The sequence below is a fragment of the Vanellus vanellus genome (genome assembly GCF_965231255.1).
Source record: "Vanellus vanellus genome assembly, chromosome: 2".
Lineage (NCBI taxonomy): Eukaryota > Metazoa > Chordata > Aves > Charadriiformes > Charadriidae > Vanellus > Vanellus vanellus.
In genome coordinates this window covers 106,481,658-106,497,810 of record NC_138906.1, presented here as the reverse complement: position 1 = coordinate 106,497,810, position 16,153 = coordinate 106,481,658, and positions in this window count along the sequence as shown.

The following is a 16,153-nucleotide window of genomic DNA, read 5'->3' as shown; positions in this document are numbered from 1 at the left end:
CTTAGAATTTCGCTTAAATTTGTATTTTGATTGGCTCATTTAGACTTTTTTTTTTTGTGCTGCTGAGTTTCATTTGAATCTTAGCTGAAGTTAAAACCATAAATCATTAACATGAAGCTATGTATATTATTTAATACTATTCCATGAAATAGGGTGGCTAAATGCTTTCATGGCACTAAGATCTAATCCAAGGACAAAATGGTCTGTCATACAAAATGAGTAAATTTAGTTTTGTGACCTGATATTTCAACCCACGTCGTGGGTGGTTGTTGATAATAGTCTTGCAGGATAAAACAGGGTTTTCCTTTGAATAGTAAGGATACATATAGCATATGAAACCCACCAGTTTTATTGACCTAATGCCTATCACAAGTTACCAGTAGTAAAACATGCAGGAAGGAGTAGCCCATACAGTTCACTGTTTCAGAGATAAATAGAAGTGTATTTATTCAAAAGAAGGTACTGATGTAAGCAAGATGGTCACAACAGACATAACAGCATAAGAATGTATGTTATACAAGACAGAGAAATATACCTATATATCTGACTTTTGGCTTCAACATAATTGGTAACAAGTAGCCAAATGTGCATTTTATCTAAGAGGTGCACTTTATGTCCTTCCTTTCTTTGCGTGGATAGATTTCCTCCAGTGATCATATATACCAGTTGTCTGCTTTCCCTAAGCCCATTGTCTGGATGGAAGCTTTCCATATAGGACCTTGAATACTTCAGTATTCAGCATATCCTGCTCCTGGGTCTAGCATTTAATCTTTCTTGCTTCAAGCCAGGCAGGTCAGGCATGGTCCTTCTTCAGAGGTGATCTGTTTTAGCAATTCAGCATGGATATCCGTAGGTCCAAAGTCTGTGACTTTCACTGAGCACTTATAAACAGAAATGATGTCTCTGAGAATGGTTAGAACTTTACTTTTTTTACTTAAATAAAAAAATCTAACTTTTTTCTTATTTGTGAGTTAGATGCCACAGGGTCAGGTTGGTCATAACAGGTGATGCTTAAGCCCTGGGCAGGAAACATGTCTTTCATAAAGTGTTTAAAATATGATTTCTAAGAATCCCATTGGTATGGCTTCTTCGTTGATGTTGATGACTTAAAAAGAATACCAGAGCTAAAATAACTTCTGCTATTGGATCAGTGCCTACAATTTTGATTCTGAAAAGCTTTGCTCTGAATTTCTTCATTCTGTATTATTACACGTATTCAGAATGGATGTTTTCATTTGAACACTTGAGAATTACTTGTAAATTTTCAAATTTACTGTGTGGCAAGATTTATGGGTGAGAAGGTTGTAGAATGGAATTCAGTGATGTAGTCAATGGGAAGGAATTGAATCTATAATTCATGACAATAAAAACATTTTTTTTACAATTACCTTGCAAAAAGGATCAGGTTTTATGACTAACACATGCCAAGTTGCATAGCCTCTTAACTTGCCCGGGAAATAACAGCATAATCCTAATTTTCTTCTTTGTTTTGCTGGTGCAAATAGTGGGTGTGTTAATAAAATCAAGGGCATGAAGCAGCTTGAGAGAAGTATTTAAGTATTTGAGGAAGTTGTACATTTGATTCTGATACTAAATCATTCTCATTAATTCTGTTTTTCCCCATACGTGGACAATCCCCCACTCTCTGGAGAAGGACTCAGGTTTTACTTTGGCATAAAAGGAGTAGCTAGGTATTAAGCATGAGTTTGAGATACGCCTCTCCTGCACCCATATTAGGAAGTCAGAGCTATGCTGGGTACATAGTTCTTTTTCAAGGCCATGCAGATTGCGTCGGTGGAACCTCCAAGGATGCTGGGGTCCCCAGCCCATGGGGTTCGGGTAGGATATCTGCTGCTGAATGAGCTCTGTAGAGTCTGTTGGATATATCTAGTAGATTTCCATTGAATTTAATAGGAGTTTTGACATCTAACACATATATAGGCAGCTAAACATAGGGAATCTAAAGCTGGAGTTCAAAACCATCCCAAGAGTCAGACTTGAATAGTTATTCGGGTAGCCTTCTTATAGTTTAAATAAAGACCTGCATGATTAGATTTTTCAGAAGAGGTTTATAGGTTCTTTTTAAGCTATTTTATATTTGCTATCAAGTGAAAAAAAAGAGTCTGGTTTACTGTTTTGCTTTGTCTTTTATTAATGATAGTCCTCCTATCATTTTTCAAGGTAAAAAACTACTGTGAAAGGGAAGTTTGGCTTTGAAGACCAATCAGAAGAGCAGAGCTTCCAAAGGAGAGTAAATACCAGTACAGAAAAATTATTTAAAAGAACAAACATCCGTGCTAGAACAGACATATTCAAAATAGCAGTGCTGAAGTTCCCAAACCTTTTCCACTGTTGTGCAGAACTCTTCCAGTTGCTCTGCTCCTGTGTGGTTATATGATACTGACCTTTGGTTTTAGTTGCCAAATTTCATTTAGCAAATGAGAAGCTACAAATTCATCACATATAGTAATAATAGTATTATTTTACATGAAAGTAATTGCTGCCATTACTGTAAGGATATTGTATGAACACAAGATGAAGGCAGGGGATCCATGCAACTGGAATTAAGTAAAAATTCTCAGCAGTTTTGTATGTAAGGGCTAGAGATCTATTGGACTGTTTCTTCTTAAAAATTGATTGCCCCAAGCCAATGTGTCGGAATTTCTCTTCTAATCAGAAGGCTATGGTACAGAAATTTCAACAAAGCCATCTTTCAAATGCTTTCTTGGTGTGAAATATTAGCCTAACATAATACCTCTTAAGATATCATATAAATATAATAGTTTGAGCTGATTTTATGAAGAAGCACTTTTTATTTAAATTTGAAATATTTGCATGGACATTGTACGTGGTGAAAATGTTTGGGATGTCATAGAAAAAAGATTCTGAAAATCTTTCAGTGAAAAAGCGATTCCTTTTATAATGGGGGAAAACTATTTTCCTAATAAAATCTAGTAGCAGAAATAAACTTTGGACTCTGTACATTAGTAGGTTGCTGGTACCTAAATATTGAACATACTCCAAAAAATAGATGCTGTCATAACGTTATTGCTATTATCCTGTCCATTTTTCATTGCTTCAGAATTGTTCCAGGTTAGAGATAATCTAGTCTACTGCATGGCTGACCATTTTAAAATGCTAAAGAATAGTTTCTGAAGATTCCGTTTCTTACTTGCTTGTAGAGTTGAGAATGTGGTTTGGCCACCTGATCTCAGCTCATTAAGAAGGTGTGAGTAGACTTCTGCAATCAAAGTTCCTTCTTCCAACACCACAACTGATTGTAATGTTTTGAGGGCTTTAAATTTAAAAAGCCAGACCTAAGAGGAAGGATAATGCTGTGCATAGTACTGTAGATTTATCAAGGAGAGAATTCTTTCTTGTTCTTTATAAAAATGAAAACATTTAACTTGAAAGCCCTAAATCCAAATTTTGTAAACAAAATGCAAATACAAAAGTGGAAATACAGCAACTTTTGTTTGCATATTAACCATACAGTTCTGAGTTGTCTTTTGGTTTCTTTTGTGAGCTAAACTTTTTCTGTGTTTTCCTACATTCAGATTCCCAGGAGGGCATTACCATACTTGAGGATCTCTGAGCTTTATCAATTTTGCTCTGTTTATTTCACATCATCAGTACCTGGTTTTGGATGAAAAACTGAGGGCTGAATCCATACAGTCAAGTAAATCCATGAATCAACAACTTCTCCAGACACTTTAGGTTAATAAGCCTCAAATGAATTAAAAAGTTTAGCTAATTGCTTAGAGTTTTTGAGTCGCATTATGTCTGTCCTAGTGCTTGCTTACACGCTTAATCAGTCTTCCAAGTTATTTTGAAGTTCCAAGTCTGTCCTTTTATGATATAATTATATTTAATTCTTTGCTACAATGTCTGGGTCTCTTGTTTCATCAACAAAACATTCCTAAATAAATTCTTGTCAGGTCAAATTGTTAGCAAATAAGTAGTACAATTTTTCTTAAGGGAATAATCTGAAGGCTGGATTTGATTCCAGCTTCTTTAATTTTTGTTATAATTTTTAATGAATTTCCATTTTCAGAAATGAAACCGTTGTGTAAAAGATTTTTAAGCCTAATTGATAACGCTATTCTTCAGCAATGCATGCAAAATATGTATAGTTGCCCTTTGAGTAATTTTATCAGAATAAATGTATCTTAAATGACTTACTTGAAGGTACAGATACAAATATATACATATATATGTTTGTTGCCCCATAGTTGCTGGTTTTAAGTGAATATTATTGTGTTACCTGGAAAATAAGAATCAAATGTCACAACACTCAAACAATACAGAACTGTAATTTAACACTTGCTTTGGATGTACATTTGCAAAACCTTTTTCCTAAAGGAATTGATACAATGGAACTTTATGAAAATCTTTTTAGGTTTATATTGCCATAGTTGTATTTTTATTGACCTCATTTTTCAAAATAGGGTTTTGCCCTACTACAATGACAACTTTGGGGGTTTTTCTTCTTGAATGGTGACTGTTAACAAAGTTCTAATTTAATGGTGCCACTGTTTAAAAGGAAGTGGGCACTTCAACAACATGTAACTTTGTCATACATAATACATAAAATACAAACCAACACAAGTATTACAAAAACTAGAGCAATATGCTCAGCAAGAAATCAAGTCATATTTACATTTTGTCTGGAATTTTGTATACAAAGCTGCTTTTCAAATGCTGTGGATTAGTTGTTCTTTCATAGGTTTGATTATATGTAAGTAATCTTTTTCTTGTCTTACAATATGAAAAAGCCCATAGAGCAGTTGCATTTCTGCGATGTTATATAAATTCATCTGGTCTATTTCCCCTTATTGCTTTTTAAATGCTGCTGGTTGCCAACATTTGCTTTGTATTATAACAGAATTAATTTTGCATTATTCTTGCATTTTAAAACATTTACATCATTTTGTGTTATCTATTATAATACTCGAAATACAGAAAATGCAATTACTGCAGATCCAATTTCTTCCATTTAAAATAAACTATTTATTTATTCTTTCATGCTAAATTGCCCAATGCTTCCTAATCTATGCTGTGGGGGAGGACCCAGTTATTCTACCCCACTCACCCACTCCTTGTAAGGTGTTGATACGGAGTGGAAACATGCTGGGTACGGGAGCAGTGGTGGAAATGCCACTAACGGGGAGGAAGGATTAGTGCTGTGGCTGCCTTTGGACGATTTGGCGATGCTGAAGGGACTTTCGCTGCTGCCTTACCCTTCACTCTTTATATGGAAGGGCTTGTGAAAGTCCACCTCCATTTCTCCTTTTAATTGGTTCTTACTAACTGGGCAAAATACCCTCGCTTCTGGCAGGTACACAAAGCTGTCCAAGCACAGGAGCCCTCGGTCTCTAGGATCACCCGGAGCCTCCACATGTGATGTCTGCAGGCTTGATTTCTCAAGATTAAAGGAACAGACCCACCTGCCTTCCCCAAAAGATATAAATGCACATCAGGAACAAGTGGAAATGTAAAAGGTTAAAACAATCCCCAGATGTGAGAAGTTGGTAAGAGGTCAACTGGCAGAAGATCACCTGCCCTTTGAACCCTGCTGGGTTTTATAGTGTTTTATAGCTTTTTCATCAGTTTTCAAATCATCTGATTCTGTGTCTAAATTGATTCAGATTTACATTTGCCAGATTTACTTTGTCCACTGTATTAGAGAATTCAGAAAGTATTCATTGAGTTGAAGTCCTCGTAATGACTTCACATTATTTAGGACATATGCACTTCCAGAGAGTGATCTTTTCTCAAATATTTTCATAAGTTGACAGTGGTGTTCTCCTCCCTCATCTTCACAGATGTATGCCAGAGGGACTACTTATATGCTGTAAATTGGCATATGCTCAAGCGCTCTGTCAAATCTGAACGTAGAAGTTTACAAATTATTTTATAGGTACTTATAACTGCAGGGAAGATTGCTGTTTAGTTCTTTTGGTGCCGGTGTCACACCAGCGTGTGGTTTAAAAATAGGCAGATTAAGATCTCTGAAAATACTATGTCACTATATCACAAAGTAATTTAGTAAATAGAGCAATTGAAGGACTTTGGGCTACATGCTGATTTGCATCAATATGCTCATCCTAGCTTCATGGAGAATCGTTAGCTGAAGAATTCTGTGGCATCTCTTGTACCAGTTCAGGAAAATTATTCGTCTCAGCCCAGAAGACAATGCAGTGTTCTGTCTCTGCAAAGCTGTGTAGTTCTGCTGGCCCAAGGGCAGCACAGAGCAGTGGCTCAACCTCTCACCTAAACATTTGCAGCCGGGATGAGCAAGTATGTTTTTCCTGGGATCTGTGAAGAACTTGATGCAACCTCTAAACAGCTTAATCCCCCCAGGGTAGCATTAGAATCTGGGACAAAGCCGTCTAACTTTGCTGGAAAATATGTGAAAATTGTTCCCAACGAGCTTACAATTCCACCAGGAACTCACATAGCTTCTTGCAGTGATTTTTTTGTTGTTCGAAACAGTAAAAACAACTTTTTTATTAAGCCCAATATGTAAAAGTGATTTAAGTTTGCTCCAGTGAGAGAAGTTCAAACGGATTGGAAGTTAATATGTCTGATCTTCCTGCAGGATGAAGCTGGGGTCAAATAATCACTTTCAGGAACAGATACAGTTTTCTTCCACTGAGAGAGCACCCCAATACATATGTAAATAAATATATGTAAATAAATATATATAAATATATATACACACACATACATATATGTGTTAGAACATGTGTGTGTATACACACATGCATACATGTTTCATTACAGGTGTGTAAAAAATATGCAGAGTGTATGTAATGTGAAAATGTTCTAGTACAGACAGTTCAGGTTGGGCAGGAACGTTGGTGGTTCCCTGTTGCCAGGTACCAGGAGGTGACACGCGAGGGATAATTTTCATTTTGTCATCCTGGTTTCCTTGTCAGAATCTGTGACACAAAACTCCGTTTACATTGAAGGGAACGGGCTGCCAAAGCTTAGCTGGTTTAGTACGGTGCTGTGTCTAACAGTGTATGAGTTTAATTAAATACTATTAAACCATTAACTACTATTTAAATAAATCATCAGCACTGGTAGTTGCAGCTTGCAGTGTGGCTGTGGTATGAAATCTTGTGTGATGCCAACTTAGGAGTGAAAGTAAAAGTTTCACTCTTAGAATCATAGATAGAATTGTCTAGGTTGGAAGAGACCTTTAAGATCACTGAGTCCAGCCCTTAAACTAACACTGCCAAGTCCACCACTAAACTATGTCCCTCAGCACCACATCTACATGTCTTTTAAATACCTCCAGGGATGGTGATTCAGCCACTTCCCGGGGCAGCATGTGCCAATGCTTCACAACCCTTTCGGTGAAGAAATTTTTCCTCGTATCCAATCTAAACCTCCCCTGGCGCAACTTGAGGCTGTTTCCTCTTGTCCTATCACTTGTTACTTGGGAGAAGAGACTGACCCCACCTCACTACAACCTCCTTTCGGGTAGTTGTAGAGAGTGATAAGGTGCCCTCAGCCTCCTGTTCTCCAGGCTAAACAACCCCAGTTCCCTCAGCCACCCCTCATAAGACCTGTGCTCTAGACCCCTCACCAGCTTTGTTGCTCTTCTCTGGACACTCTCCAGCACCTCAATGTCCTTTGTAGTGAGGGGCCCAAAACTAAACACAGTATTCATGGTGGGGCCTCACAAGTGCTGAGTACAGGGAGACAATCACTTCTGTAGTCCTGCTGGACACACTATTCCTGATATAAGACAGGATGCTGTTGGCCTTCTTGGCCATCTGGGCACACCGCTGGCTCATGTTCAGCCGGCTGTCAACCAACACCCCCAGGTCCTTTTCCACTGGGCAGCTTTCCAGCCACTCTTCCCCAAGCCTGTACTGCTGTATGGTGTTGTTGTGACCCAGGTCACTTGGCCTTGTTGATCCTCATATCATTGGCCTCGGCCCATCAATCCAGCCTGTCCAGATCCTTCTGTAGAAATATCTTACCCTCAAGCAGATCTTCTATGTGCCAGGACCTACCTGTGCCAATGCATCCATCTGCACACTGTAGGCTTACCTGGGAGGCAAAGGGGTCACCTGGGTAGATAATCCAAAGTTGAACCTTAGCATAAATAAACATAAAGCAACTGACTATATGTGCTGACTTTTCAGCTTCCATGGTCCTGTAAAATGCATCTCCCTTAATTATGCATGCTATCGCAGCACAGATTTTAGCAAGAATAAACATTTGTCTTACAGAGCAGCTGGGCACCCATCTCGGTTCAGCCAGAGAAGAGTACCGGGAAAGCTGCTAAGACTGCTCAGTGCTGAAGAGCTTTCCGGAATAAAAATTAAAACCTTATTCCACTGGGAGGTGCTAGAAAAAGATATCTGTGCCTACACATCTAAAACAGATGCAGATACCTATTTAACTTTTTCTGCTATTTTTTTTTATACTATGCAGCAGAATTCTGTTTATTGCAACTGGAACTACATGGCTCTGTGATAGGTCAAAGCAGATGAGGTGGATGAAACAAAATTCAACCTCTGCTGGAAAGGGGGAAAAAGGATGATAAGTCATAATTCAAAATGATATTGTGTAGTTTTCATTCCTCAGAAGAAAAAAATTATCAGAAATTTAAATTCATTTCTTTTTCTGCCATTCACACAATGGAAAATAATAGGGAAAAAAGAAAAACCCCGTGTAAAGCAAATATAATCTGCAGTTTACCATGCATCTTTTAACATATGTGACCAGCATTGTAAGGAACTGAAGTTTGCATAAATTCAAACATTTTTTAACCAGGAAATTTCCATAGTGCCCTTTCTATTGAAAGACAGACTTGAGTAAGGCTCAGTTCCATAAGTTTTTATTTCCTGGCAGATCAGATGCTTTGAAGGCTGATGAAAGCATTTCATTTCATTCCAAATCGCACAGCTCCTTTAGGAATGCCCTCACTAAAATGCCACCCAAAGTGACCACTTTGTCCTACTGACGAAACTTGGCCAATTATTTTGCAGTCTTATAGTACTAATTAGATATTCTGCCTCTGCGGGGTTTTTTGATTTAGAAGGAATAACAATGAAATCCGAATTCTGTGTTTCAGTGAGAGTAAATGCATTCCAGTAATGGAAAATGCTCAGCTCCTGGTACCTGGGCGCCCGGCCAGCCCAGCTTGGTGTTAAGCATACGTCTTCATTAACTCTCATTTAGAGATTCATCGATGGATGTTAGCTGCATAAGCTCAAGTAGCGTAAACCACCATTCAGATGTAAAGGGAAAAACATCAGCTCCGGGATATCGCCCATACTGGGAATACTGGATGTGCGTGTATCCATGGGCTGTGCTCCCTCACGTCCTGTGCACCCCCGGCAGAGCCAAATCTGCCGGCCTTTGGGTCAGAATGCTGATTTTACCTCCTTTCCCAGGCTTTTTCTGGACCGGAGGGAGCCAACTGGGTGGGAGTGGGCAAGAAGTTGTGTTAAATCACAGCGATGCTCCTTTAGGAAGCTGGTTTGCATGTTTGACATATGACTACAGAGATTAATTAATTTTAAATGAGTCCAAATTAAAAGGCGAAAAGCTACTTACTTTTTGCATTGTTAGTCAGCGATAATAATCCAGCGGGAATTTATCATAACAATTATGCTGGGAGTTTCAATACTCTGAACTCTGTATACATCTTTATAGAGGAAAGTTCTCATCTGCTTGGATCTTTTCAAATATCACTGGAAAGCTTAAAAGGTGCTATAGAAGGACGTTTTTTCCTGCTTTGCAGCTTAAAATATTTGGGTTTTTTTTCCAAACTTCAGTTGAAAACCCCCTATTTTTATGCTGTCATATGGAACTTGTAACCCAAGACGGAGATCTAAAGCAGTCATGTTGGTGATTGGGAAGGACAACACAGAGCGAAAGATCTCACAGAAAGTTTCTGTAGATTAAATAGAAAAATAAAGATGCACAGAAGGAAAGCTTTCTGGTGAACTGAGCCCGTTCCCCGATACATGGAGGACATACCCGTCTAGCTGGAATCTCATCTGAACATCCTCAGTTGTGCATCAGTGATGAGATAACATTGCAAGTATGCATCATTAATTTTTAAGACAGCTACTGTTACAAGAAAACTATCAGACTTTGTGAAGAGTGTAATAGACCTGTCAGGGCTACATTTTAGCACCAAAACATTTTTATTTTCATGTCTCTGAAGAGTCAGTATCTGTTTAAGTTACAGCAACACTCATTTATTGTGCAGTTTCACACAGCACCCAGGGGAAATTTGATGCAAAGTTTAGCTCCTTCAAATCAACTGCACATGCCTATTGCTGCATAATCATGGTGAGTATTTTCAGAATAATTTAGAATAATAACAGCAGCCTTTTAACATGTTCATTACAAAAAAAAAAAGTTTAGCATAGAATGCACCAAGTGGGGTTTTTTATATTTTTGTGAACATAGGATAAAATATTTATGCAGTAACTCACTATTTCATTAAGACATAATATGTTTTATTATTATTTTTAAATATAACAGTCATGTAAGGTCAGGAGGTCTGTAAAAATTTGGAAATTGCATAACATCGATGCTATGACAGTTGGTGTTCAGATGAGGTTGTACTCAACCAGACAGGAGAGACACCCAGTTGGAGGCACAGGCTGTGGGTAGGAACAGAGAGCTGGTAAGTATCAACATCTATAACTGATTATGGGTCACCTGATTCCCATAGAGTTCTTTATACATTTAATTGTGTCTCCCTTTATGATTATGGCAGCAATTCTATTAAAGCGAGTTAATGAATCATATTGAATTCTGTGTCACTTTTGTCACTCCCCTCTCCCACAAGTGCATGGATCCGCAGTCCGAAGGTGTAGCATCTCTCTGCCTGCATCCGAACAAGGGTCTTCCCACCTCTGCCTCGTGAACTACAACGTGCTTACAACTTCAGTGTGAATAATGCACTTTTGGGAATCCTCTACAGAAAGTAATTAATGGGGCTGGCTTTCATTCCTAGTGAGTCATGTTTGGGCCAGCAATAATTGTGATACAGTTTAGGTCATTCGCTCTTGCTTAATAGGACAGCTGTGATTAAATGCATTCAGAGTGTCAGAGTTAGGTGTCTTTTGAAATAAGCTTAATTTTTCCCATTTTGGTGTTTTGAGATTGAGGTATTTCATTCATAGCCATACGCACTAGGCTTCTTTTACCTTTTCCTTCTAACTTTTGTTCTTGGGGGGAAAAAATATTTTGACTTAAAATAAGATTGTGAGCGTAGGTATTTTGCTCAAATACTCGCTCATGTCTTTTTTACCTTTGTCCTTTCCGTATCAACTTCCATTGCTTCTTGCTTGTGCTTACGATGTGTTGGCTCACAAAGCTACACTCGTGATAATGTTGCCCCTTGCTGCTTTTCCTCCTGCTCTGTTCCCAAGTGAGTCACCCACGGACACAGTCCCTCAGGCTGTCCGTGCCCCAAGGGTGTCTCTCTCGCTCTCTGCACCTCCCTGGCCAGCAGTGCCAGCCCAGCCCTGCGGTGGCAGGACCAGCTTTGCCTGCGGACAGGCGTCCCCGTGCTGGATAATATGGCTGCAGCCCTGGTCGGGGTGCTGCGCTCGGGCAGCAGGACCCTGTCTCCCATCCCTCAGCCTCCCCCCTCGCACCTGAACACGGTTTCCTGTTCCTGCACCAGTGGTCAGACGGCCACTGAACCTGGATGTGCCCCATCAGCAGCAGCAGGAGAAGGGGGTGGCAGGGCAATGGGGCTTGTCTGCACCTCGTGCTCCTGCGCCTGTAGCTGCAGAAGGCGCCTGCCGTGCTCCTGTCCTCAGACTCAGCCCCCGTGTCATTTCTGAGCAAGCCAGTGCTTCCCACAGCCGCTTCATGCAATGTCAGAAAAGATCTTAACAGGGATCATCTTTGTTTGAATGCAAACTATTTGCTCTACGGTGCTGACCCTGCTCGGTACCCAGGCCCTGGCCAGCCAGCTGCCTCCCCTGATGCTCTGACACCCACCCCTCCATTTCTCTTGCAGTGTTTATCCAGGTTGGTTGATGGCACTAAGTGAGCCGCATGGAGCTGATTCCCTCCTGGGCCAGGCGCCAGCTAATTCTATCTGTGAGCCCACGCCAGAAATCTATTTCCAAGCATCCTGGCATGCCCCACAAAGTCAGGCAGTGCCAGACCCTCCCACAGGGCTCGCTCTCTCCCACAGTCTTACTCCAGTACCATGTTGTCTTAGTTTCCCAGCCAGAAACGTCCATTGCTAGTCAGTGTTTTCTTACCCCTGCCTTGGCTTCCACACATATATCAGCCCAAGGAAAGGTCCAGGGAGGATCAAGAAGTTTGCCAATTGTCTACTCTTCCAAGACGTGCTTTGAAGGGACCTTTGAAAGAGGGACCTTGAGACCTGTCCTTTAGAGCAGTGGCTTTTCCAGGGTGCAAGGGTGAGGGGACATGCCACTGTTTTCAGATGGACGATGCTTTTTCCCTGACTGCACCACTGTCTTGCTTCTACCTCCTACATCTTTTTATGCCCAATGATCAGTGATCACTGCCAAAAAGTATATTCCTCCAGTTGTGTATATGGATATCTGGAAAGTGATCCTGTGGCATCCGAAGACAGGGTGATGGATATACCAGCAAAACCACCCCATCCCTGCCAGAGCTCGTGTTGACACAGAAGCCATTTAACAAGAAAGTTCGTGATGGCTGTGCCTGCTGCCATGGGAAGCTGGGTTCCCATTAGGCACTACCAGACCTACCCAATGAGTAGGTGTATGGAGGACATGAAGGCTGAGAAAACACGGAGAAGGTGGATCTGTGACTGACACTAATCAGTCGCCCTGCACAGTTCTACGAGCACTTAGTTTCTATGTTTTCAAGCTTTTACTCCTTCCCTCCTTGCCTTCTTAAAGGGGCCGGCTTCAGACTTAGCCTTAATGACACCCCCAATCAGAAAATGCCCTGCAATGGTTTCCTCGGCCTCAGCATGGTCTCTTCTGCTTCTTTAGAAAAGCAGAGAGCCTTGTTTGTGCTTCTCCTGCCATGGCAAGTCTTGCCACAGCCTTCAGGGCTGGCCTGGGTCCACAGTGGCTTCCAGGACATCCCACACTGGACTAAGATTTCACAGGGCATCGAGGCTGTGAGAGTGCACTCCTTTGTAGCCCAGTTGCGTAGGTCTGAGCAAAGCATGGGAATGAGGAAAGCAAAGGTGTTTTTAACTGGGGTAATACCAATGGACTTTGACCTTTGCAATGGGATAAAGGTGCTCAGGGAAACCTGAGGGTGAATTGCTCCATTCAACACCAGCTTCTGGCTGCTGCTGGCTAGTGCAGGGACCTCAGCACTGGGTTTCCCCTTTTTGTGTTAAGTGGCAGTGGGAAGCAGTAATGTCAGCCAAGCAGAGCCATTTATGTGGCGCTGGATGGTTAAGGCCCTGGATGTGTGCAACTCAAACAAGCTGGGAGAGAGAGAGCTGCAAGGGCCTGGGGGCAGACCCCATGCTCAGGGTCTTCCAGGGTGCCCTAAAGGGCTGCGATGTGGATGCGGGAGTGCTTCAGCCTCAGCTACCCTCGAGACTGACATAATAAAGGGGTATAGAGATGAATCTCTGCTAATTAAAAGTCATGAGAGTTTCCCATATGTAAGATTTGGCCCCAAACTATTCTTAGTACTTAGGGAGTACATTTTATTGCTCAGAGTTTGTGATTAAATGGGGAAGTAAGTTCTCATGCCCTTTCGTCTCCCATTTATCAGCATGGCTGCATTGAAACTAAAATAAATGACCTTACAAAGGTGAACTTTATGTTACAAAAATACTTGTACAGTATGTATGGGAAGCATGTGAATATTCCTGAAATATGATCAAAAAAACCCAGATGACTTGAAGAGATTGAAGTAACATTATCTTCCTTTTATTCAACCCAAGCAGAATTTAAATCTGCTGCAGGCAGTCTCTAGAAATAGCACTTAATGCGATGCCAGAATATCCTGCAGAAAAGGTGCAGCACATTAATGTGCGTGGATTGTCTTTGATTTCCTTTAGCTGTGTGAAAGGGCATAATCAGATAACTGCACTAATGGTAATTGTGTAATCGATTCATTCACAACGATTAGTTAAGTGCAGTGTCATTCTTCCATGGTGGAGAGCAACAAAGAGAAGTTGCGCCATTATCTCAATTACTAAAATAAATCTTGGCTGGCTTATTTTGTAGGGCTTTTTTAAGCTTGTATTTGAAAGATGACAGTAACTTTCTAGAGTAGTATTTTTCAGGTTGTTTGGGGTTTTTTTTGTTGGTTTTGGTTTTGTTTTTTTTTTACAATTTTTACATTTCCTGCCCTTGCCCCTGGGCTCTCTGCCTGTTTTTACATCTCTGTGGGCTTTGAGGTTGGTGGATTTCCAAAGCATTCTTGCGCTTATCTCAGGTTTTCGGTACAATCTTATGGTGTTGTCCTTCCGAACCCAACCTGTAAACAGACAGCAGATGGACCCACCCCAGCGCAGTGACATTAACATGGGGGGATGACACAAACAGTTCTTGAATCTGAGGGGACTGTGTAGAAGAAACATTTCAGTCAAAGCAGTAAATCATGCATTAGCATTGAGAGCAAAACTTCCATAGGTTTCGATGGATGCAGACCCAGCTTTTTTTCTTCTTTTCTCCGCTGTGTTTTCTGCATTTTTGAGTAATTCCTATTTTTTCTGGGCATCTGAGGCCTCATTTTCTCTGTCCATCCTGACTTGCAGGTAGCGGTGGCAGAAGAGAAACAGCTTTCTTATGAAAATACAGCTATTGAATGCCATAGTTGGGTCTTTAAGGTTTTTCCCTTTGAGTTTCATTAGAGACAGGTGAAGCTCTGAGTTTTATTTCTTTCTCTTTAGTCAGCCAGACCGTCAGCTGGTATTCCTTTTCAGTTTCCAGTGCTGTTCTGGCCTACTCCTTAGACAGTGGATTTCTCTAACTTCATAAACAGACACTTGGGGTAGACAAGAATGCAGATGTTCGTTATACAAAGCAGAAGAACAAATACGTAGGTTTTTTTTTTTTATTTTGCCAATTCTCAATAATACCTGCCTAGAGAAATATTAAAATAAAACCATATGCTCATATAGCGCTCAGTGACTTTGAAAAGGCTATATAAAAGACTAATTCACTGTCAGTTTTTTATCTCAATTCATTTAAATAAATGTATAAGGTGTTTATAATTAAAAATGCTTGCAGAGCATTTTGCTGGAGCGGATGTAGCTTGCCAGTGCCGGACCCTGAGTTACCCAAAGCTGCCTTACTTCATGAGAAAGACATTGTAAGAGTGGATGGCTAGAAGCCAGCTTCAGGCAGATTTAATTGAGAAACAAGTGAGAGCGATTAGCCATTGGAACAAACCCGGGAGAGAAGTGGAGGGCTTTCTATGTCTGGATGTCTTCAAATCAACAATCAAAGCTCACATGGAAGAAATGAGTAATCAAACAAACATTTTGGGGGCCTCAACAAAGCGTAACTGTATGAAAGCCTGTGATCTACAGAAGATTACAATATTTAATGATTCCTTCTGGGCTTAACTCTGAGTTCAGGGCAAATTAAAATACTGATAACGTGAATGTGACTTTCTGAACTCTGAATTCCCTTGCAGATCTTTTTCTTCAAGTCTGCCAAACTCCAAACGTCCAACTATCGAGTGAGTATGGAAATAATTTTGAAAAAGCCCAGTTTTGAAAAGTTGCCAAGATAATCATGGGCCCACATAATACAGTAGACATCTGTAGGTGAAAACTCACAGCAGAGACAAGCTGCTTTGATCCTGATGGGACATCAAGGAGCCCGACCCAGAGACGGTCTGCCCATCACTGGCACTCTTTGGCCCAGAAAAACCCTTGGTGACCTCAAGCGCCAGCTTGAGGTAATACTTTGACCTGGAAAATTATTCTAGATGGACATCAAATGTAAATGCTGCCAGGATTTGATTGTCTTCATGCTTGACAAGCCCAAGGACAGAAAAACAGATTGAGCAAACTGACTTGTAAGTTATCACCAGTTCTCCCAAGACACATTTTCCATCTAAGCATTGATTTACGTGATAAAACATTTTATCGTGTGATAAAACATTTTATCGTTTGACAAAACTGAGCTGTCAGGGGTTAGGGTACAAGAACAGGCTATTACATGGGAAA